At 43.2% G+C, this 23995-nt stretch overlaps 1 long non-coding RNA gene across 2 annotated transcripts; it reads left to right on the top strand.

Annotated features, from left to right (window-relative positions):
• Positions 1 to 2495: 2495 nt before the first annotated feature.
• On the top strand, positions 2496 to 23995 carry LOC129702241 (uncharacterized). 2 transcript variants are annotated; one of them, XR_008724350.1, is made up of 5 exons: positions 2496 to 3682; positions 5902 to 5959; positions 12051 to 12179; positions 15923 to 16053; positions 19935 to 23995. It is a non-coding gene; the product is annotated as an uncharacterized LOC129702241 (long non-coding RNA). The 2 variants fall into 2 exon arrangements; XR_008724349.1 differs by having other exon boundaries at positions 2496 to 3867.

Genomic DNA, 23995 nt, shown 5'->3' with positions numbered 1-23995 from the left:
CTTATCATTCTCCTTTTGCCATTTCATCTCTGGCCTGTATCCACCCATCTGCCTTTCAACCATCCTCCCCACCTCACTTGTATTGACCTATCACTCCCCAGGCTTTGTCTAGCCCCAACCTCTCTTCCAGTTTTCTCTCCATCCCACCACAATCAGTCTGAAGAATGGTCCCGACCAAAAAGTCATCCATGCATGTTCTCCAAAGATGTTGCCTGACCTTCTGAGTTACTCCAGCATTTTGTGCCTTATAATTTTTAAACAGTTTGCCAAAGTGTTTCAGAGAGGCAGGCAAGGACATGTAAGCACAATCAATGGAGGAACTATGGATGCAAAGGGGAAAATGGCAAAAGGGTACAATATGTAAGATAGCGATACCAGGCAGGTTGAGTGAAGTAATTTTTATTATCAATAAAAACAAAAACAAAGCTTGTGCAGTACGTGTGCCTGGTTAGCTAACACAAAACAGCTCCTGTTGCTGGGAGGAGCGTTGACGAACTAACTGAAAAGCCCACGAACGAACCACCACAGTCACGTGATTGAGTCGATCAATGTCGAGGGTTCTGACCTCCCCAACCCACCACTAGGTGCCATTACAGGACCACCCCAGAACCAGAGGAAAGGAAATGAGTGGGAGGTCGAATGAGGCGACCAGACTGAGTGGAGACAGGAAGAAGTGGCACAACCGGCGGTACAGGACCTGCAGGCGGAACAGGGCTAAGAGGTGGAACAGTCACAGGTAGAACAGGCACAGGTGGAACAGGCATAATAGGTGCAACCGATGAAAGGGGCATGGCCAGTGGACGACCTCTCCACCGGGATTGAGCCAACGCCACTGGGCTATCAACATCCAGATGGGCGGGCATGAGGCGGGCTACCGAAAGTTGTGACGCCGGGCTGCAACACCTGGAAAGGCCCTTCATAAGGCCTGCAGTGGAGTCTGGTGCGAGTCTCTGTGAAAACAAAAAGGCTGTCCTTGAGCACCGGCGGAATGTAAACAGGAGCTACCCCATGGCGAGAGGTCGGGACGGTAGCCAGGCCACCCACTTTCTCCCACAGGTGCGCCAGCACAGATGAAGTGGGCTCTTGTAACCCCGAGCCACAGGAAGGAAATCACCAGGCACCGGCAGTGGGGAGCCCTACACTAGCTCCGCGGAAGACGTGTCCAAATCCGTCTTAGGGGCCGTGCGGATCCACAGCAACACCCAAGGCAACTGGTCCACCCATTCCGGGCCCGTGAGCTGCCCCTTCACCGCAGACTTCAGATACTGATGGAACCACTCCACCAACCCGTTGGCCTAAGGGTGGTACATGGTGGTGTGATGCAGCTGCTCCCCGTACAGCTGAGCCGTGGCCGACCACAAGGCAGAGTTGAACTGGGCACGCCAGTCGGTGGAGATGTCAGCAGGCACACCAAAACGCGCCACCCAGTGGGCCTTGAGGGCACGAGCACAAGACACGGCGGAGGTGTATGAGAGTCCACCTTGTGTAACGGTCCACAACCGTGAGCAGGTTAGTGGCACCGCGAGACGTCGGCAGAGGACCTACCAAGTCACCAAGAATGTGCTCGAGCCTGTGAGGGGGAACCACAAAATCCTGGCGCGGCGCACGCACATGCTGCTGGATCTTCGACATCTGGCAGGGAATGCAGGCACGAGCCCAGGCCGCAACCTGCTTGACAAGTCCATGCCAGACGAACATATCCACCACCAACGCAGAAGTCGCCCGGATGGAAGGGCGAGCCAGAGTCAAACACACGCCGCGGCAAACCCGCAGGGCCGATGGGGCGCGGCTGCCTGGTGGAGACATCGCACAAGACCAGCACACCCGCAGGGCCAAACGGAACATCGGCCAACACCAACCCTGACACAGCAGTCCGATAGACCCCCATCTCATTGCCATCGTGCTGTGCAGCAGCCAGCCCAGAATAGTCAATGCGCGGGACCACGGGCAGCATGGCGTGGACTGCAGGATGAGATTAAGCATCCACAACCTGGTTCAGTTTGCCCGCCACGTGCTAGACATCGGTGGTATATTCCGAGACAAATGCCAGGTGCCACTGTTGCCGAGCAGAGCAGGGGTCGGACACCTTCGTGAACGCCAACATCAGGGGCTTGTGGTCAGTGAATGCCGTGAAGGAAATACCGGAAATGCCAGACCACCAAATAAAGAGCCAGGAGCCCCCGGTCGAACGCACTGTAGTTCCGCTCAGGAGGGCGAAGGTGCCGGCTGAAAAAGGCAAGCGATGTCCAGTGCCCATCAATAAACTGCTCCAGGTCCCCCCAACAGCAAAAACCGAAGCATCAACGGTGAGGGCGGTTGGAGCAACAGCCCGTGGGTGCACCAGCATGGTGGCCTTGGCCAGCGCATCCTTGGCACCGTCGAAAGCGGCCGCAGTCTCGGCATCCCACACAAGGTCCAGCCGCTGGCACAAAACGATGATAAAGGTTCACCATCCCCACAACTCCTACAGCCCCTTGATGGTGAGTGGCCGAGGAAACTGCCGAATTGCCTCCACCTTACTGGGAAGAGGCGTGGCTCCCTGTGAGGTAACATGGTGTCCCAGGAATGAAATAGTGCTGAAACCAAACTGGCACTTGGCGGCATTGATAACCAGCCCGTGGTTCCGGAGCCGCTGTAACAGCACCTGGAGGTGCGCAGTGTTCCTGGTGGGAGCGGCTGGCAACCAGAATATCATTGAGGTACACAAAAACAAAGTCCAACCCTCGACCAACCATGTCCATCAGCCGCTGAAAAGCCTGCGCAGCGTTCTTAAGCCCGAACGGCATCTGCAGCCACTCCAACAGGCCGAACGGGGTGATGTTAGCTGCCTTTGACACATCATCGGGGTGCACGGGAATCTGGTGGCAGCTGCGCATCAGATCTACCTTGGAAAATATGGTAGCACCATCCAAGTGGGGCGTGAAGTCCTGGATGTGTGGGACTGGGTCGCGATCAGCAGTCGTGACGGTGTGAAAGCGGCGGTAGTCCCCACACGGTCTCCACTCACCGGACGACTTGGGAACTATATGTAATGGGGAAGTCAACGGGCTGTCGAGCGTTGCACAATTCCCATGTCTTCTGGAACTCCTCCTTAGCTAAACGCAACTTGTCGGGCGGGAGCCTGCACACCCGTGCATGCAACGGAGGACCGGCAGTGAGGATATGATGCACCACCCCATGCTTGGGAGTGGCTAAGTAAAAATCAGGGGTTATGAGCTCCGGGAAATCGGCCAGAATCAGAGCATATGCCCCACCCACATCTGTCACAGATCCAAGATGTGGGCTGGAGGAAACCGCAGACCGCGAGGAAATGGGCTGGGGAGACGCCGGAGGAATAAGGCGCCGGCACCTCTACTGGTGATTGGCTGAGGCATTTCCCAGAAACGAGCAGAGGGCGCGGCATCGGTGGGCCACCGCACCCCAGCGTTGGTGGTAATAATACCACTGGCGCTTACGCGGTCGACTGCGGCACAGTGATGGCAGCTGAGGGTGAAACGTCCCAGCGTGGCAGCTTCTGCGATGGCGCGGACACCCGGCTGATGGAACCACCATCCTGCTGCTTGGTGAGTCACAGCTCGTCTGCCCATTCAGCGATCTGCAGGGGATTGGCGAAATCGGACCCGGCTAGGAGCAGGCGGGTGTCGTCGGGCATCTGCTCCAGGAAAGTCTGCTAAAATAATAGGTAAGGCTGGTGGCCATCCATGAGAGCGAGCATCTCGCTCATCAACACAGATGGCTTACGATCGCCGAGTCCGTCCGTATGCAACAGGCGAGCTGCGCAATCGCGGCGACTGAGCCCGAAGGTGTGGAGCAACAGCGCCTTGAGACCTTCATACAGTACTTGCCAAAAGCGGGTGGATTCTGAAGGTAAGGCAACAACCGGGTGGCAGTCTCGTGACTGAGTGCACCCACCATGTAGAAATAACAGGTAGCATCCGCGGCGATGTGGCGGAGCTCGAATTGGGCCTCGATGTGCGTGAACCACACTTGAGGCTGAACCGCCCAGAAAACGGGCAGTTTAAAGGCAACTGCGTCCTGCTGGGCAGGCTGGGCGTCGAGATTCTCAGCGGCGTTCATATTGAAAATCTGAAAAACGTTTGGATCGGTGGGGTCACCACTATAGTGAGACCAGGGATGTTGATTGAAGTCATTTTTATTATCAATAAAAAGAAAAACAAAACTCATGATATACATGGTTAGCTAACAAAAACAACTCCTGTTGCAGGCAGGAGCGATGACGAACTAACTGAAAAGCCCGCGAACAAACCCCTGCGGTCACGTGATCGATGACAAGGGTTCTGACCTCCCCAACCCACCACTAGGTGCCATTACAAAGTTTCCTTTTGATGCTAGTTAAACAAATGTAGTATAAAAACAGAAAGCACTCAGAGACACTCGATAGGTCAGGCAGCATCTATGATGAGAGAAAGAGATGAATGTTTCATGTCAATGATCATTCTTTGCCCAGTGAGGGAAGGATCATGATTTGGCAATAAGTAACACTCTTGCAATGCTTTCTGTCCAACAAGTGAAGGCGCCACTCAAAGAACATTTTTAAAGATGTTAGAGAAGATGATACACTTAGTTTGACTCAGCAAAACTGCTCAATTGTACAAGTACTTGGTAAAGGTATATTCAATTCAATTCAATTCAATTCAATTCAATTTAATTGTCATTTGGACCCCTTGAGGTCCAAACGAAATGCCGTTTCTGCAGCCATACATTACAAACAAATAGACCCAAGACACAACATAATTTACATTTTACATAAACATCCATCACATCGCTGTGATGGAAGGCCAAAAAAACGTATCTCTCCACTGCACTCTCCCCCCCCCATGTCAGAGTCAAAGTCAAAGCCCCCGGCTGGCGATGGCGATTGTCCCGTGGCCATTAAAGCCACGCCGGGTGATGCAAGGTCGCACACCGGGTCTTGGTGTTAGAGCCCCCGGCGTGCGCTCGCAGAGTCCCGCGGCCATTCCAAGCCGCGCGGGGCGGTGATGTCAGGCCCCGCTCCAGGAGCACTTCAACCCCGCAACTCGGGCGGGAGAAGTCGCCGTTGCAGGAGCCCTGAAAAGCGGTCTCCCTCCAGGGACCCGCGGGCTCCCGGTGCCGCCGTCCGCCAGACCCGCAGTTGCAGCCTTCGAATCTCCGGAGGTCGGGCCGCAGCAGCAGCAGCGCTCCACCACCGCTCCACCCGCTCCGGACTCGGCCAGCTCCGCGACGGTGAGGTGAGTCGGCACCAGAGTCCCCGGTATTCTCTTGTTGGAGGCCGCTCCATATTGCAGCCCCAACCGTGCAGGGAGAGATTTAAAAGTTACCCCCTCCCTCCCACCCCCCCCACACACACACACACACACCCCAACAAAAAATAACAAAAACTACATAAAAACATAGACAAAAATAATAAAAACGCGGACGGGCTGCAGAGGCCGCTGCTGACGTGAGTCGCGCCGCCTACCGGATCTAGAGTCCACAGAGTATAATGGTCACATTCTTGAAAGGGCTATTCTGGTCATCATCACATTCATAGTCAGTTCTCACACAACCATCCTTGCCTTTATCTATATCTGTCCAGGACATACACTGTAGCTTGTACTTTATTTTCAGCAATGCTAGGGGTTAAGGAAGACTTGCTTCCACACCATTGGAGCAACTGACATTACAAATCCAGCACATCTTCCAAAGGTTTCACACAACAAATGATTGTCATCACAAACATAGATGCTACTGAAATACGACTATCGAAAATGGCATGCATGCATATTATAAACGTAGATCAGATTGTTTGAGTTTTTGTTCCATCAATTATTAAATAGAAACTCCAGTCTCCACACGTAGGAAAGTGTTTCTCTCTGCAGTTGCCGGCACTAATGAAGCTTTATCATTCTATCTACACAGGCAAACAAGTTTTGGAATCGGCGATTTCCATTTCCTGAAAGCAGTCAATGATTACAAGGTAGTCAGCAATCATCTGTCACCAGGGCACAATGTCACATAGCATGCTGCTGCCTGAAATTAAATGGAAATGTCAAACCTCTCTCTGTTGCAAACTCCTTATTTTTCACCAAATGCAAGATGGTGATTCACATGTAGAAAATATCTCTTCTGTTTATCATTGTCGTAAACTTATTGTTAAATGCTAATTTTAAGTGGGTCTTGTGCTGACATCTTAGTAACATTTTGATTTTATTTGATTTTGCATGCAATTTCTTACCAGCATCTGATCAAAATCATTTTTTTCAGCAAAATCTTTTTTTTTCAGCACAATCAAAACACTTTTAAAGTGAATACCTTGTACTGACTGAAAACAAGGATTGCATTTAGTCAGTTCAAAGTATTCACTTTAAACGTTTTTTGATTGGGCTGAAAAAAATGATTGAAGTTTAATAAACACTAGAGCTAATGTAAAAAATTATTAGTTAAATATAATTTGTTCAGAACTTAATGTCTCTATGACAATAATATGTTAAATCAGATGCTGCTTTGTATTGTTCAGTTTTATATTCCAATCTGCTTATTATCAGAATTTCAAAACATCTGATTGTTCTCTACTCTCCTACTCTTTTATGTGTATATCATGATTTATATGATTTAAAGTTATTTAAGTGACAGAGTGGGATGACATTGAAGTGGCTCCACTTGTGTCAATTATGTAAAGCCCTTTCCCTCAGAAGAACCACAAATTAGTGCCTCGAGTAACACATACAAAATAATTTATTCCAAGTAGGATGAATTATTTGTTACATGTTCTGATTTTGGATGAAAAGACAGAATTATTTATTAAACACCTTGTGCTGTTTCTGGACATCCTAAAGTTAATATAGCAAGGTGTCTTTGAAATATACTACAGTTACTTTTATTATGTAGGCAACTTGGCAGATAATTGATACACAGCAAGGTACAACGAATGAGATGTGCAACACGTTATATGTCCTTTCTATTGGTGGTACAGACTGAAGAACAAATATCCCCATGAATAAATGAAGAGTCCCTGGCCCACCAGATATTGGCACCGTGATATTTCCCATTCATTTGAATAAGCAACACGATGAACACCTCATCAGAACTGCCACATTCCCGCATACTGGCAATGTTGATGTGTCACTTGAGAGTTAAATCAGAGCAGGCTGGAGAAATAGGCAGGCACTGGGCAAATTCAGAGAATTGTGAGTGTTCCATTTTGGTCAGAAGAATGAGTAGAGGAAATATGGAATAAAAAATCTGCTCTTAGTGTGGCCTGGGAGCAGGAGGACTCGGATGCAAGGAAGCACAAGTCATTGAAGTGGTTGTGTGATTGAGAAAGCAGTTAAATATAAATCTGGGCTCAATCAATGGAGGCATCGAGCATAACAGCAAGGATGTCATGCTGAAAATTTATGAAGTGCTGATCTGGTTTCATCAGAAGTATTATGTCCATTGCTGGTTGCCTCAATATGAGAAGGATACGAGGGCATTGGAGAGGGTTCAAAAAATAATTTTTGGGAAAGTTTCCAACATTAAGGGAATAAAGTTACAAATAGGTAGAGAGGCTGGGATTGTTGTTGTCAATGTAGTTGAGGCAGATTGAATTGTGTCCTTCAAGAGGAAATTAGATAAATACACGTTAAGGAAAAATATGCAAGGCTATATAAAAGGAGCTAGGAGATGACTAGTGTTTAAGAAAGAACTGCAGATGCTGGAAAAATCGAAGGTAGACAAAATTGCTGGAGAAACTCATGGGTGAGGCAGTCTTAACCGCTGAGTTTCTCCAGCATTTTTGTCTACACAGGAGATAACTAGTGATTTGTTGTTGGAGAGAGCTGTCATGGTTACGATTGACCAACTGGCCTCCTCTGTGGCAGCCATCTATGATTCTGGGATTCTATGATAGACTCAAAAGACAAATATCCACCTGGAGACATCCAAATAATGCAGAACTGTTCTTCCTGATTTGTTTTTTAGCTTATGAACCCTTTGCAAAAGGCTAAAATGCAATGGACAAAGTTTATAACAAAGGCTGATAGAATATTATCATTTAGTGCAAGGGGAATTCAAGTAAAATTAGGGAGGTTAGATTTTATTATATCAGGCATTGGTGAGGCCACAAGTGGCAGTGCATATAGTATAGTAAGGAAGGGTGTTGATGCAATGGGAACAGCTCAGAGAAGGTTTAATAGATAAATACCTTGGAATTGGGTAAATGATTGGACAAGCTATACTTAACTCCACTGGAGTTTGGTTACTTGATTGAAACTTATAAGATGTTGAGGGTCTTTGGCAAAGTAGCTGTGTGAGGGTGTCTTCTTGTGTGGCAAAATATAGAGCAAGGGGATTGTTTAAGGCAGAGATGAGTGACTTACTATTCTCAGAGAATCGTGAGTCTTTGGAGCTCTCGTCTTCAAAGACACTGGAAGCATAAATACTTCTATGACTGAGGTAGATAGGTTCTTGAAAAGCAATGGAGTATAAATTTGTCATGGGTAGAAGGGAATGTGTCTTAAAGCTCACAAATAGATTAGCCATGACCCCATTAAATGGTAAATCAGATTTATATTGGTGGCTTACTCTTGATACTAATTTGGCTGTTTATAAAACTTCAGATTTTTGGCATGCCTCACTTAACCTTGTCAGTATGCTCTGGCATTGTCAAAGAAAATAAAGTTGCACTCATCTATGCATGCATCTGTATTAACTGTCCTATCTTTAAGATTTGTTCAATGTAATTTATATTTCTTCTCCTTGGATCTTGAGAAGATTCCCAGGATATTGAGAAGACTGGATCTTGAGAAGACTCACATTAACATTCTATCTTTTGAGTTCTTTTCCTTACACCCCTCTTGTTCCCCCTGAAGTGAAATAGGTGATATAAATTGTGGACAGACAGCAAATTCACATTTGCAAGTGCACAATCCACTTAGATATACATGAGTGGTGTGTGTCCTCAGCAAATGGAAGCATTGCCTCCAAAATAGTATTTATATGTTAATTAGTTGGTTATCAATTACATTCCACATGCTGGTTGCATTTTTATTTGGATATTGCCAACAAATCTCACATTTGTCATTAAAAATAATGATCTCTATTCTGTGGAATAGATCACAAGTGATAATACTGCATTGATTAACATCTTTGAAAGCATCCAGATATATGTGCATTTGGAAATCTGGTTAAGATTTATAAGGCCTGAGAAAATTTGAGATATTCAATTAGTATGTAGAACAAAACAGAACCAGGACTGCAGGGACCAAGGAAGGAGTATTGGAAGAAGTGCTATGCAAAACAAAATATAATCCATGGCATTCCAATTATCTCAGGCAAGGATTAAATTCTTATTTAAGAAACCACTGAAGTGTGGTGAATTGTATTTTATCCTGAAGTCTAAATACATATCCAGTGCACAAAACATGTTCTTAGGTTGTTCAAGGTCATTATTAGTCCCTGTTGTGTTAGGGAATGTGCAATTATATCTCAACAATAGGTTAAATATGGCATATTGCATGATGGGTAGAGTAAAAACACGTGGTGTAGGGATTAGGAACAATTTGTTGGCATATAGCAAATAGATGAGGCAATTTTTCCTTTGACAGTAATAGTGATGCTCAAGATGTTGATTGCCTCAGTGGGGTTTTCTATCTTATGATTGATTGTACTGAGGACGGTGGTAAATTTTTCATAGAAGATGAAAAGTTCATTTTCTATCGCAGTCCATATAATTAATATGTCATTTCAATATCCTTATTATTTGAGAAATTTCAATCTGCATCTGTCAAGAGAAGTTTCTTCTTGATTTTTTTTGTTTGCAGTTTAGTGCTTGATTGAGCCATTCTGGTGTCAAAAGCTATGCTCATTTTAAGGTGTGAATATTGCTTAACAATAAGTTGCACTCTAAAAAGTTGAACGATAAGATCAACATGACAGTGATGTTTAAAGAATACCTGTTAGCTTTTAGTCTGTCACTTTGAGGGATTTTGGTGTAAAGTGGTTCTACTTCCGAGCTGACAAGTATTGTTCTGTGAGCTAATGAGACTATAACCTAGAAATTACTGTCAGTCCTGGTTTCTGTACGTGTGGATATGCTTACACCATATTCATTTCTCCCTTATTTTAACAGATATATCAATCTATTTATTTTATACAACTACACAGTTTAGTAAAAAGTAACAGGGGGTGGGGTGGGGAGAGAGAAGAAATTGGCATTGATATGCCATTTTTTCCTGCCTGTCGGAGCCGAACTTCCTCAGGCTGTTAAGCTGCTGAAGAATAATCGATCCGACTTCCGTTCTCAGAAGGTTAAAAAAAAATCACGGGACTATTTAATCCCTGGAGTAAAATAAAAAGCTACTTCAAACGGCGTCAACGCCTACAACGGGACGGATCTCACATAGGGGACAAAACATGGGTTAAGTCAAATATTTTAAAATATAAATTTGTTTCTTAGGATGACTTTAATTAAAATTTCCTTGGTGATAATGTGATTTTGGCCCCATATGAACCGGCAGCGTTTTTCCTGCCGATATGGGGTTCAAATTCACTGCAACTGCAACGTTCGAATCGATCACGTTCCACAAAAACCCACTCGCAAGATGATTAAAATGCCCATTAATTTATAGGAATTAAACATTCCTACCATTTGGCCTATAAATTCATGACAAAGAGATTTAAAAATCATGTTATATTGTGAATTATTGTGTGAATGTTATTTGAACACTTAGGCTATTTAAAAATGTTAACCTTTTCTTAAGAATGGATAGATGTTTAGATCTAGTAATTGAATTTTGTAATTAGCTACAATTAGGTAACTAACTAATTATATGCTTTAATTTCAAGTCATCCAAGTAAGATTGTTTCATATTTGTTTCAGAGTGCCTCAATCTATAATAACTGAAAATTTCATTCGGTTCTCTTAATTTTTAAGAAAGTTATAGGCTTTTGACTGTCCTTGATCACAGCTTTTGAGTTAAGTCAGTGGAAAAGCAATAGGGAACAAGATGCTAATTTTCGAGTATGAAAATGTCCATAACTTTTTTAATACTGAATATATGAAAGTGAATTAGGTGTCAAATTAAACTTCTTTTTATGCTTTATCTGATGGGATAAATTGCAGAATTGATTTTTAAAATCTCAAAATGTTGTAACATTTCTACAGTGTAGATAGAATCAATGGGCAGAAGTCTGGTCTGTGCGATGAACCAGGCTACATCTACAACTCTCTAAAGTTTCTTGCAGTCTTGGGCAGAGTTGTTCCCGAACCAAGCAGTATGCTTTTTATGGTGCAGCTATAGACATTAGTGGGAGTCACTGGAGGCATGGCAAATGTCCTCAGTCTCCTCAGAAAGTAGAAGCATTAGTATGCCTTCTTGTCTGTCGCATCAATGTGGTTGATCCGCAACAGATCATTGACAATATTAACACCAAGGTACTTGAAGCTCTCAACCATTTTCGTTTCAGCACCACAGACACTGATTGGGGCATGTACTCCATCATGCTTCCTGAAGTCAACAACTAGGTCCTTCGTCTTGCTGACATTAACGGAGAGCTTATTGTCCGGACATCATGCCACTGAGCTCTCTATCTCCTTCCTGTACTACGTCTCATCACTAGAGGCTCATGTCAGAACATTATCATTATACTTTATTTCCAATTATTAAAAGGGAAGAATCATCACAGTCACACCATCATTATTTTTACCTTAGTGGGTCAGGCGGCAGCACTGGAGAATGTGGACAAGTGATGTTTATGGTTGGATTCCTTCTTTTGATATTGTAGAAAGGAAAAGAAAGCTGAAAAATAGATGAGGGTTGGACAAAGCCTGGTGCTATAAAGGTGGATAAGTGTAAGAGGAGTGAAATTGGAGTGAAATATATATCCAGATGGAGGGATATATGTGGAAGAATCAGTGGGGTAAAGGAATGAGATACTGGGAGAAATGGGTGTTTACTGGGGTGGAGAGAACACAGGAAAGATGGGGAGTGGGAAATAGGGGATGGTGTTCCCCCCATTTCCCCCCTCTCTTCCCTTAATTCCCTGAACGACTTAATTGTATCCGTTTCTTTTACTTCCTCTGGCAGGTTGACCCAGATATGGACAATCCTCTGAATGAAAAAGTTGCTGCTGCGGTCCCTCCTAAAGCTCTCCCCTCACAACTCACATCTATGCCTTCTAGGTTAAGAATCCTCTACTCTGAGAATAAATAGACTGTAAGTAATCATTTCATCCATGCCACTCATGATTTTGCATACTTCAATAAAGTCATTTCAATGGAAAATATGTAACATCAACTAGGACTGTTGGCTTTGATAGATGGCAGAGCATGCTCACATTACTCATCTTACACTATCTTCCAAAGGTAAAATTGCCCCCCCCATGTGTCAGTTCATAATAACTCTCCAATTGTCTGCAATTTTGTCATGCATTAGAATGGAAAGAAATCTTTTGAAGCAGTACTGTCGCTTCAGGAGAACAAGTTGAACAAAATTTCTGTTTGTTTGGGTGACACACCAGCTTTGAATTGTTTGAATTGCTCTGGGTATGATTGGCACTTTGGAGGAGTTCCAAATATTTTGTTGAAAACTTAGAACAGCTGTGATAAATGGTTTTATACAGAAATAATAATCTGATGTTTTTTTCTTCAGAGATTTTTCCCGATTATGTCCCCATTCCAAAAATTAGAAGTCAACTTGAATTGCCCTATTCATTGATCACTGTACTGTATGTATTCTCAGGAGTTTAGATTTTTATTTAAGCCATGAATGCACACTAGATTAAGTGAAAGCTATTTGGAACAGGAACAGTTGAAGGTCAGTCGGTCTCTTTAAGCCTGCTCCACCATGAAGTAAGGTGTAGGAAGGAACTGCAGATGCTGGTTTAAGCTGAAGATAGACACAAACAGCTGGATTAACTCAGCGGGACAGGCTGCATCTCTGGAGAGAAGGAATGGGTGACGTTTCAGGTCGAGACCCTTCTTCAGACTGGTTAGGGATAAGGGGAATGAGAGATATACAGTAGATGATGATGTGGAGAGATAAAGAACAATGAATTAAATATACTATGCAAAAAGTATTGATGATAAAGGAAACATGGTTTGTTAGCTGTTTGTTGGGTGAAAACGAGAAACTAGTGTGACTTGGGTGGGGGAGGGATAGAGAGATTGGGAACGGAACGCCAGGGCTACCTGAAGTGAGTGAAATCAATATTCATACCACTGGGCTGTAAACTGCCCAAGCAAAATATGAGATGCTGTTTCTCCAATTTGCATTTAGCCTCACTGACAATGGAGGAGACGGAAAGGTGTAAAATTGACTTATTTCCTAATCCCATTTCCTTTTATTCCCATAATTAAGGAATGTTCAAAATGTTCAATGTATTCAACAAAAGAACAGACATAGATGTCTGGCATAGAGGATTCCAAAGATTCGCATCCCTCTGAGTGAAGAAAGGTTTCCTCAGTCCCAAATAGACAGCCAGTTTGAAGCTGATCCTTTGGTCTGGTAGCCCCGCTCAGCATCAACCCTGTTAAACCCTCCAAAGATTTTATAGATTTGGGCTTTTCTGATTTTCTTTTTGAAATGGGAGATGTACACATATGTACACATATGTTTGCCACATGGGTCACACTGACTACTATTTTGGGAAAGACATAAGAAGCACACTTTCTCAAATGGAAAAGGTACAGACCCACTCCTCACTCACTCTCATTGCTTGATATCTCACTGCCAATCACACCTTCCCCTCCTCACCCCTTTCCACAGGAACCACTCCCTCCATGATTCTCTGGGTTGCTCAACCATGCCCGCCACCCGCCGATTCCTTTCCTTGCACAGGCTGTTTCCCCTTATCTGTTATCAGAAGTTTCCCTTGCAATCATAAGAGGTGTCCCTAGACCTCCACCATCATCATTATCTAAGGACTTAAAAAATAGGTGAGACAAAATTACACTTGCACTTCGCATTAATTTTATTCTTATCTGGGTTGCACAGTGGCACAGCTGATAATGCTGCTGCCTCACAGCACCAGAGAACTGAGTTAGATCCTGAGCTGGAGATCTGTGTGGAATTTGTACATTCTCCCTGTGACCATGTCAGTCTCTTCCAAGTGCTCCAGTTTTCTCACACATCACTATCACGTCCAGGTGTGTAGGCTAATTGGCCTCTGTAAGTTGCCCCTAGTGTGTGCATGTGAAAGTGGATGTGAAAGTGCGACAATAAATAACTAGTCGATGGTTAGCGTGAACTTGATGGGCCGAAGGGCCTGTTTCCATGCTGTATTTCCAAACCACACACAGTTCAACCGTCTCTGTTGCATTTGATACTCTCAGTGTGACTTCCCCTTCATTCGCGAGATCAAGTGCAGACTGGGCAACTGCTTTGTCGAGCACCTGCACTCCGTCTGCTGTAGTGACCTCAATCTACACTGCAAGGATGAGGCCAAATGCAAACCAGCATCTCATATTCCTCCTGGGTATTTTATAGCCTGACTGCACCAACATTGAATTCTTAAATTCCAGGTAATACACTTTCCCACTGTCTCTTTCTATCTTCATTTGATCCACACTCTCGGACACTCCCTTCTTCTCACCCGCCTTCCCCCGCCCACTCCTTATCACCAATGCTCTACCCCTCCCACCTACTCCACCTATCATTCTCACAGTTCTCCCTCTGGGTCTCCTCCTTCCCTCTGTTCCACTCTGACTATCCTACCTTTCTTATTTGCTTCCATGGTCCACCTTCCTTGCCTGTCAGTTCCAGTATCTGTAGATCTTGGATACCTCTACTTCTCACCTCCCAGTCTCAGTTGCTATCTCCTCCCTTCCCTCCCCCATTTAACTCAATCTGCCAATCTACCACTCCTCACCTGAATCTGCCCATTTCTTGTCATTTCTTGCACAACCCTTCATACTGACCTCCTTATTCTGGCCATCACTACTCTTTCAATCTAGATGAAGGGTCATAATTCAGCAGCTTATTTTTTTGCTCCAGATTCCAGTATCTGCATTCTCTAGTTTGCCTCTCTTGAATTATCCCTTATATTGGTTAGACACATGCTGCTGATGGTCCCTGGGATTTGCCAGGAATAGCTTGCTTAGAGGAGTGGCTATTTATGGAGTGCAGGCCTGGCAAGTTAATCATTTAGCACAGCAACCTTGGCGAGGGATGATGCTATTAATGGGCCTGTCCCACTTACGCAACTTTTTTGGCGACTGCCGGCACCCATCATAGGTCATTACAGGACGCCAAAGAATTTCAACATGTTGAAAATCCAGCGGCGACCAGAATAAGTTGGACTCTTTGGGCGACTACTCACAACCATATCGGCTTCACCCCACGACATGTCGCTAGGTTGTCGCCTGTATGGTCGTGAGCTGTCTCCTCAGTCACCCAAAGAGTTGTTGCATCTTTCTGGTCGCCGCTGAATTTTCAACATGTTGAAAATTTTCACCGACCTGCGACGACCTATGACGGGTTCCGGCAGTCGCCGAAAAAGTCACGTAAGTGGGACAGGCCCATGAGCCTCCCCTGCAAGTGGATAATAAAGTTTCTCACCAATAATATATTCAGTGCCCTTCCTACTTTCTCTGTTCCTTCCTGATTTTATTCAGCATGAAGGAGCTCTGAGTCATCAATTGAGGGTGAATTGAGACATTGATTGCATACTTCAGTTTCCTTTGTTCTAATGAAAGAGCTCTCAACCACATCTGAACTTTCCAAATATATACAGGCAGACGAATATATTGCCATATGTTTCACAAGAAATAGAACACCTTGTTTTTCTATTATAGGCTTCTACTGACTGGTTCCAGTATCTTTGGTTCCAGTATCTGGTTGTTGAGTCCTTTGTTAAGATCTGCTCAATTACCCCTTTCCTTGTTAATATAGAAATTACAGCTTTATTTTTCATGTATTTGTCAGAAAGCCTTGATTCTACCATTTATGTTTTATTTCAGAATCTGACACCTGGACTTGCAACAGACCACCAGCTTCTGAGTGGAGTGTGACCGGAGCCCCTGACCTTTGATATCACAGTCAGTGTTCTGCTGAACCCTGACCTCTCTGCACACCTTTTCTTCCTGACAAAGTAAATAGCATGCACACTGTCATGAAAAATGCACAATAAATGTTGCAATGAGTGCAAAAGATCAGGATGGTGTGTAAGATTTTAGAGCACTAAAAAGTAGTCCCAAAAACGTACAATCACGGTATAACCACTTGCGGTAGAGTTAAGAGTAAAGGTGTGTGGCAGTACCTTAGGGAAGGGAGTTCATAAGTTCATGTTATAGGAGCAGAATAAGGTCATTCAACCCATCATTTCCCCACTGCCTTTAAATCATGACTGATCTTTCTTTCCCCCTTAACCCCATTCTCCTGCCTTCCCCCCATAACCCCTGACACCCTTACTAATCAAGAAACTGTGAATCTGTGCCCTAAAAATACCAATTGGCTTGCCCTCCACAGCAGCCTGTGACAATGAATTCCATAAATTCACCACCTCCTGACAAAATAAATTCCTCCTCATCTGCAATTCCTCGGTTCCACCTCCCACGATCTTAAAACAAATTGATAAGGACTGCTCGGTCGTCCAGCGGTGGAGTTGCTGTCTTACAGTCCCTTGTGACCTGGGTTCGATCTTAACTATGGGTGTTGTCTGTAAGGAGTTTGTACATTCTCCCCATGACCTGCGTGGGTTTTCTCCAGGTGCTCCGGTTTCCTCCCACACTCCAAAGACAAACTGGTCTGTAGGTTAATTGGCTTCGATAAAAATTGAAAAATTGTGCCCAATGTGTGTAGGATAGTGAGATTGCACAGGGATTGCTGGTTAGCATTGCCTTGGTGGGCTGAAGGGCCTGTTTCCATGCTGTATCTCTAAACTAAACTAAACTAATGTGAAAAATTTGAAGTATTTGAATAATGTGAAGAAAGGTCTTGGCCCGAAATGTCACCCAGTCCTTCTCTTCAGATGCTGCTTGTCCCGCTGAGTTACTCCAGTATTTTGTGCCTACCTCAAACTAAACTAATCTCCTTTCTAAAGATACATCCTTTTATCCTTTTATTGAGGCTACAGCCTCTTGTCCTAGACTTTCCTACTAGTGGAAACATCCTTTCCACATCCACCGTATCCAGGTGTGTGAATGAGGTGATTGGTTCATTGCCTCAATAATACCTGTAAATACAGGAAAAATCCTTAACCTCCATTGGAAAGTAAATGGTTTCCAAAAGTAGTGAAAGCCAGCTTGCAGCTATGAAGATAGAAAGCAGAAAGTTGATATTAATACAGTGCTCCATTAATTTATTGATTTAAATCTGCTGCTGTATTCATTTATGATTTATTGCTATGCCTGGTGCTCTATGGATTTACTGATTCACATGCTTACTGCTCCATTAATTTATTGATTTATTTGTGTCTATTCCTCTATTAATATATGTAACATATGATATTTTTATATAGGTATTAATTAACTGTATTTTTTTTTCATTTAGTTCCCAAATGCTAACCGCTAAATTCATTTCTTGGCTGATGCTCTCTGATGACTTAATTTAATCCATTTAATAGAAATATATCCATTTATGTATTCATGGGGTTTTGCCTAGCTGTGCAGTAATGTTCATTTGTACATCTTCGTTACTGAATCATGATGTCATCAATGTGAAGAAAAGACATCTCCATCAGACCTATCTGGTGGTTATTACAGATAGATTTAAGGGCGGCACGGTGGCACAGTGGTAGAGTTGCTGCCTTACAGTGAATGCAGCGCCAGAGACCCGGTTTCGATCCTGACTACGGGTGCTTATCTGTACGGAGTTTGTACGTTCTCCCCGTGATCTACGTGGGTTTCCTCCCACACTCCCAAGACGTACAGGTATGAAGATAAATTGGGTTGGTAAATGTAAAAATTGTCACCAATGTGTGTAGGATAGTGTTAATATGCGGGGATCGTTAGTCAGCATGGACCCGGTGGGCTGAATGGTCCGTTTCCGTGCTGTATCTCCAAACTAAACTAAACTAAATGATAGAATCAGAAACAGATATGTACATGCACAACAGGTAGAGTGAAAGTGGGCTTAGCTCTCATTGGCTTTCTCACAAGATCCAAATAGAAGGTGAAATCCTGAAACGCTCCAGGGCAGGAAGTGAGGGCAAAATAGCCAATGAAAATTGACCATCCTAAAACTCTTTGTTCTTCTAATCTGAGTGTTTCTTCCACATTATGTTTCACATGGGGTATTGGTTTATCAGGCCTATAGATGGTATTCTGCCTGAAATTTCCTTTCCTGTGTTTGACCTGATGTCATAAAACCTAAGGGGACCTGGATTTTTTTGAAAAGTTCCAGAGATGCTGTCTGAGCCACTGAGGTCCTCCAGTACTTTTTGTCTTTTTTTTGTAAACTTATAATTGCAGTTCGTTGTGTACTGCCGAGATGCAGCATGACCCTTTAAGTTTCTCCAGCATTATCTGTCTTTTTTTGTAAACCAACATCAGCAATTTCTTGTGTCTCCATTGAAAAATTCACTCTCTCCTCTCTGGTGCCTCCATTATGTTATGGGCAGAATATACTTGTAATGGGGGAGTCTAGGATATTATTATTCAGGCACAAAGCTGCAGAATATCGCTACTTTGACAGGATATCTCAAACCCATAAAGATTTTGGAGATGCTCAACTTGAAACACAAGAACACTGTGGGAAGATTTTCGGCCTGCGGTCTCTTGAGGTTCAAGGTGTGACTCATCACCTTCTCAAAAATAATTCAGAGTGTGCTTTACACATTGGTCATATCATTAATGCCTACATTGATTTCGCGAATGGAAAAACTCCTCACCAGGGTAACGTCACAGCTCAGTTAAGCTATGTGTTCTTTTGCTGATTGTCATGACTTTTCCTAGAATTACTCACTTGCATGCTGTTTTTTATATACTTTATGGAACTGATCACGAACCTCCGTAAAATACCCAACTATATTGCTTTCATCATACGGTTTATTAAAACAGAACATGGCTCAGTTCGTGTCATCTTGTTTATTGCGCACTATCAAAACTTTACAAAGGGTGCACAGGAGTGAAAATGTAGTTTTCTTGGTTAATGCTCAGAGATCTCAACTTCATCCTTTAGAGAAATGTACCCTGTTGGGTTTATTTACTCCAGATAATTCTGGAAATCAATTGCAAATTTTTTTTTAATGGCTGATGTGAGGAGTGTAAAACACAAACATTCAGTAGATCAGACAGCATTTGCGGAAAGAGAAACAGAATTAACATTGCTGGTTCAAGATCCTTCCTCAAACGAGCACGTTCTAATAAGAAATATTTAACCTACAGCATTAACACTTTCTTTTTCCATGGATGCTGCCTGATCTACAGTATGTTGTAATTCCAGTGCTTTCTGTTATTGTTATTGGAAATAGATTGTTTGATTAGTATATCAGCTAAGTAGAATGGAGGGGAGACAAATTTTGCCAATTCTTTGATGTTAAAGTTTCTTTTCTTGGTCAGTCCTGAGTGAGATCCAATTCCATAGACATTAGACTTTAGAGATATAGCATAGAAATAGGCCCTATGGCCCACCGAGTCCATATCGACCAGTGATCACCTAGTACACTAACACTATCCTACACACTAACGACAATTTTATCAAAGCCAATGAATCTACAAACATGTACATCTTTGGTGTGCGGGAGGAATCCTGAACACTCGGAAAAAATGCATGCGGTTATAGGGTGAATGTAGAAACTCCATACAAACAGCATCCGTAATCAGGATTGAACCCGAGTCTCTGGTGCTGTAAGGCAGCAACTCCACCACTGTGCCATTGCGCCACCCATTCTGACAAGGGCACAATTCACTTTGTACACCAGGTAGAGATCTTGTGACTCTAGCCAAGGTCTGTCTACTGGAATGGTTTTGGTATGCAATTTTCCTGTAATTTTATCCTAAATTGGTTTGTTTTCTTCTTTAAATTCCTCAGAACCTATGTGGCATTTGGATGGAATGGAATGAGCACAATGTGTTGTGAAATTACTTATTTCCTGGAGACGCAAGAGACCTTAGGATCTGGAATCTGGAGCTTAACATGAATTGCTGGAGGAACTCAACAAGTCGAGTGGGTGAAAGGAAACATCAACATTTCATGTCCTACATTGATCTGCCTGCTTAGATGTAACAAGGCTCCCCAAGGGGAAAAGCCAAAGATAAATGATTACCAATGCAATGGTGTAACATGTGTGGCAGCACCCTCTCCATTGGATGCCCTTTAACCAGCTGACAGGCCAGGATAGGCCAATTCCCAGCATTATTGGTAACAGCTGGGTCCAATTAGCTGATATTGATTGGCCATTTGAACCTTGTCAGCCTACTGCTGATAAAAGTCCTGTTGCAGGCTTGAGCAAGCCTGAGCCACTGGGACAAACAGGAGACCATCAATAGTGCTTTGTGTTCAAGACAGGGTTGCTGGGAAGAAACCCTAGATGGATAGTGCCTCTCCTGAGGGTAAGACTGAGTAGTTGGGGCCAGCCTGTGATGGCAGAACCTCATCCTTCACACAGACAATGAGGGACTTTGCCCACACACAGAGGCAAAGACTGGTTGCCAGGATAATTCAGAGGCTGCCAGTGCTGCCTCTTCAAGCCTAAAGCTGAGCTGCCAGGAAGAGACCTGTACTGTCAGTGTCTACTCTTGAGACAAGGGTGAACTGTGGGAAGAAGGTTGAAATTGCCACTATTAGTTCTTTGAAGACCAGATCTGAGCTGCTGAAACAGCCCTGAGATTGCCAGCATCATTGCACATGTACCCTGATGATCCTGGACTTTCTTACCACTGTAAATAAAATATATCATTTGAGCTCTCCCTACTGCAATTGCCAGTATGTTCAATGCAGAAACCCAATGTCAATCCCTGATGCCCTGCATGATGTGGGAATGGGGCACAACAGGAAGAGCAGGATATCCAGGTTGGGATTTGTTCTATTGATTGGATTATGCTGATGTGGAAGTATATAATTCAATTTTAGCAAGAGTTACTGACATTTAATTAACCTACATTTCATTACCTACTGGACCCATAAGAGTGCATAACATCTGACCATTAAAAGAAAAAATTGGAGCAGACTGTCAGACACTTTTTCTCATGAAATTGAGGTTTATGATATCAATTAAGTCCCTAAAACAAGTCATTAAAATGTTGCCATATGGCAACCTGCTGAGAGGGTGAATCCTTCACTGATTCTCAATTCTCTGTCACCACTCTGATGGCCTAAGTGGGTGTGAGCTCCAGATATGACCATTATATGCCACTTTCGTTTGTAACAGCATGTTTGCCTCAAATCTCCTTCTTCAATGTTTCCCTTAGCTCTGAGATGATTCACTTTTAATTCACTGTTCCCAGTCCACTTTTGCTAAATTGCTCCTCAACTAGCATAGGCGGCCTTATCCCAATTCACTTCAATCCCACATGTATTTCCACAACAACACAAAAGGAAGATCATTCAGTCCATCAAGCCTATGCCGACACTCGAAACATTCCCATTTCATCCCATTATTTCCTTGTGACTTTACACATGTCTGTCAACTCCCTCATAATTGCCACCCACTTACCCTGGAGGCAATTACAGCAACCAGTTTATCTTTGGGATGCAGGAATAAAACCAAAGCACCCAGTGGAAACCTACACAGTCACAGGGAGAACATATAAATGTCATACTGACAACACCAAAGGTCAGCGTGAAGCCTGAGTCACAACATCTGTAAATCAGCAGCATTAACTGTACTGCCACTGTGTTGAATCTAATTACATTTTAATCACTACAACTTCCAGTCACCTGTCACTTTGCAGATTACATGACTGCTGTGCAGACTTCTTTGTTGAATCTGCAAGAGTGGCTCAAAACTTCCAGTCAACTTACAGTTTATTTTTGCATCCCTCACCCACTCTGATATCTCTATCATTACCCTCCTACATTCTTTCTGACAAAGCCCAGTATAAACTAATCTTCTGCTTACAATCTTCTTGACTCAATTTCAAATTCCAAAATGTTGCGTAGATAACTTTCTCTGTCTGTATCCATCTGCAATAATGGGCCTATTTTTCTCTCTCAATCAGCACAACCTGATTAATTTACCGAATAGGATTTAGGAATTATGTACCCTCTATAGCAAGGTAATTGACATTGCCCACCAGTTTTGCACGTCAGAAATATGCCTACAAATTTACCATAGGAACCTCTTGTGACCATCAAAGTATATTTGATAAAATGACAAATGTCACACATGGCTGAAATCCATGAGCCAGGCAGCGAGACCAACAAGGATACAAAATGGGCCCGGGGACAGAAAGTAGAGCAAAGCTAATTTTCAGATTGGCAGGAGAGATGCATATTGTGATGCTCACACGGTGCCATGTCAGGGTCAGTGGTACTTTTGATGTCCATGATGGGTTTGAATTTAGAGATGCAGGGAACATTTCCACCATAAATACTGAACACAATACTTGCAAGTATAATGAACGGTGAGCAAGACACCAACAGATTTCAAAAGGACATGGATGGGTTGGTGGTATTTTCATTACTGATGAAACTCAAAGCAGAAAGGTGAGGCAGTTCATTACAGTAGCAGGAATGAGGAGAAATAAATGGACTTTTATGATTCAATTTCATAGCGTCATAACACGTGGAAACAGGCCCTTTGGCCCAATTTGCCCACGCCAACCAAGATGCCACATTTACACATCCCACCTGCCTGCATTTGGCCTATATATTTCTAAACCTTTCCTATCTAGACATCTGACCAAATGTCTTTGAAATTGTGTGATAGTAATGTTATGAATCCATGGGATTGAAAAAATAAAGTTTTGTTGGAACTTTCACGTTCAATTTTGCAGGTTAAAAAAACAGTTAATGAAGCAATTAAGATCCAGGGCTTTGTAGGTGTCAACAAAATGCTGTTCCTCTAGTTTCCATGTACCAAAGTCAGGGGGTACTAATAGTAACAACATACTCCATGAGTGGTCTCTACGGTGTGAAGTGTGGAGAAATGTTCTTCTCGTAAAGAGTCATGACTCTCTAGAATTTTATTTCTTGACAGGTGATGTAAGCTTAATAATTAGAAGCATTTTATGTGGAAATGGATAAATATTTGCTAAATTTAGGACTAGAGGAGTATGGAGTGATGGCACATCAGAGGAGTTGAGGAATGCATGGATCAGCCATTATGATATTTAATGGTGGGACAGGCTTGACGGTCTACTCCTCCTAGTTTCTTCTGTTCTTCGGTTCTTGTGAATTAGCAATTGCCAATCGAAGGTTGAATTGCTGTTTAAAATCAGGAAGGGTCCAAATGCACATTGAAATATGAACATTTCTCAGCCTCCCTATCAAATTCTCTTTACTGTATTATATTCTAAACCAACACATAATCTTTGCAACTACATTTTAGACTTAACATTTGTCATAAGTAGATCATAAAAGCATAACTCACAATGGGAATAATTCTCATGGGAAACCAGTTACTAAATTATTCATTTGGGGTCCTACTTTTATGGGCTTCTTCCATGAAGTTAACAATAACGCATGATTGGCACTTCATGTCCTTCGAATGAAAGGTTTAGTTTGCTACAGTTAATGAAAAATTTAACAATACTTTCCAGCTGGTTGGTAGCCATGCCATTGCTACTTGCAAGGCCTTTTCTAGTCCTGGTTATTAAGATGTTCCACCATCAAGCCTAGGGAGAATCTTCAAATGATCTTGAATCACCCTCATTGAAAAACTTTTATTATTTTGACAAGTCATCTCACAAGATAACATATCTTGAGCATACATGCAGATACAGTAAGGAATTAGTGAGTTGAATAATGTGTTAGCAATAGGATTGGAGTTTGATTGCAATTACATTGGGCTCTGGAAAGATCATAGTACAGCACAGGTCACGAACATGCCCTTCAGTCTACAATATCTGTGCTGACCATGATGCCAAATTAAAATAATCTTGTCTGCTAGCACTTGATACATATCACCCCATTCTCTGCATATGCTATCT

The sequence above is a fragment of the Leucoraja erinacea genome, chromosome 12, assembly GCF_028641065.1.
Source record: "Leucoraja erinacea ecotype New England chromosome 12, Leri_hhj_1, whole genome shotgun sequence".
In the NCBI taxonomy this organism is placed as follows: Eukaryota; Metazoa; Chordata; class Chondrichthyes; order Rajiformes; family Rajidae; genus Leucoraja; species Leucoraja erinaceus.
This window is presented reverse-complemented; position numbering and strand designations above follow the sequence as displayed.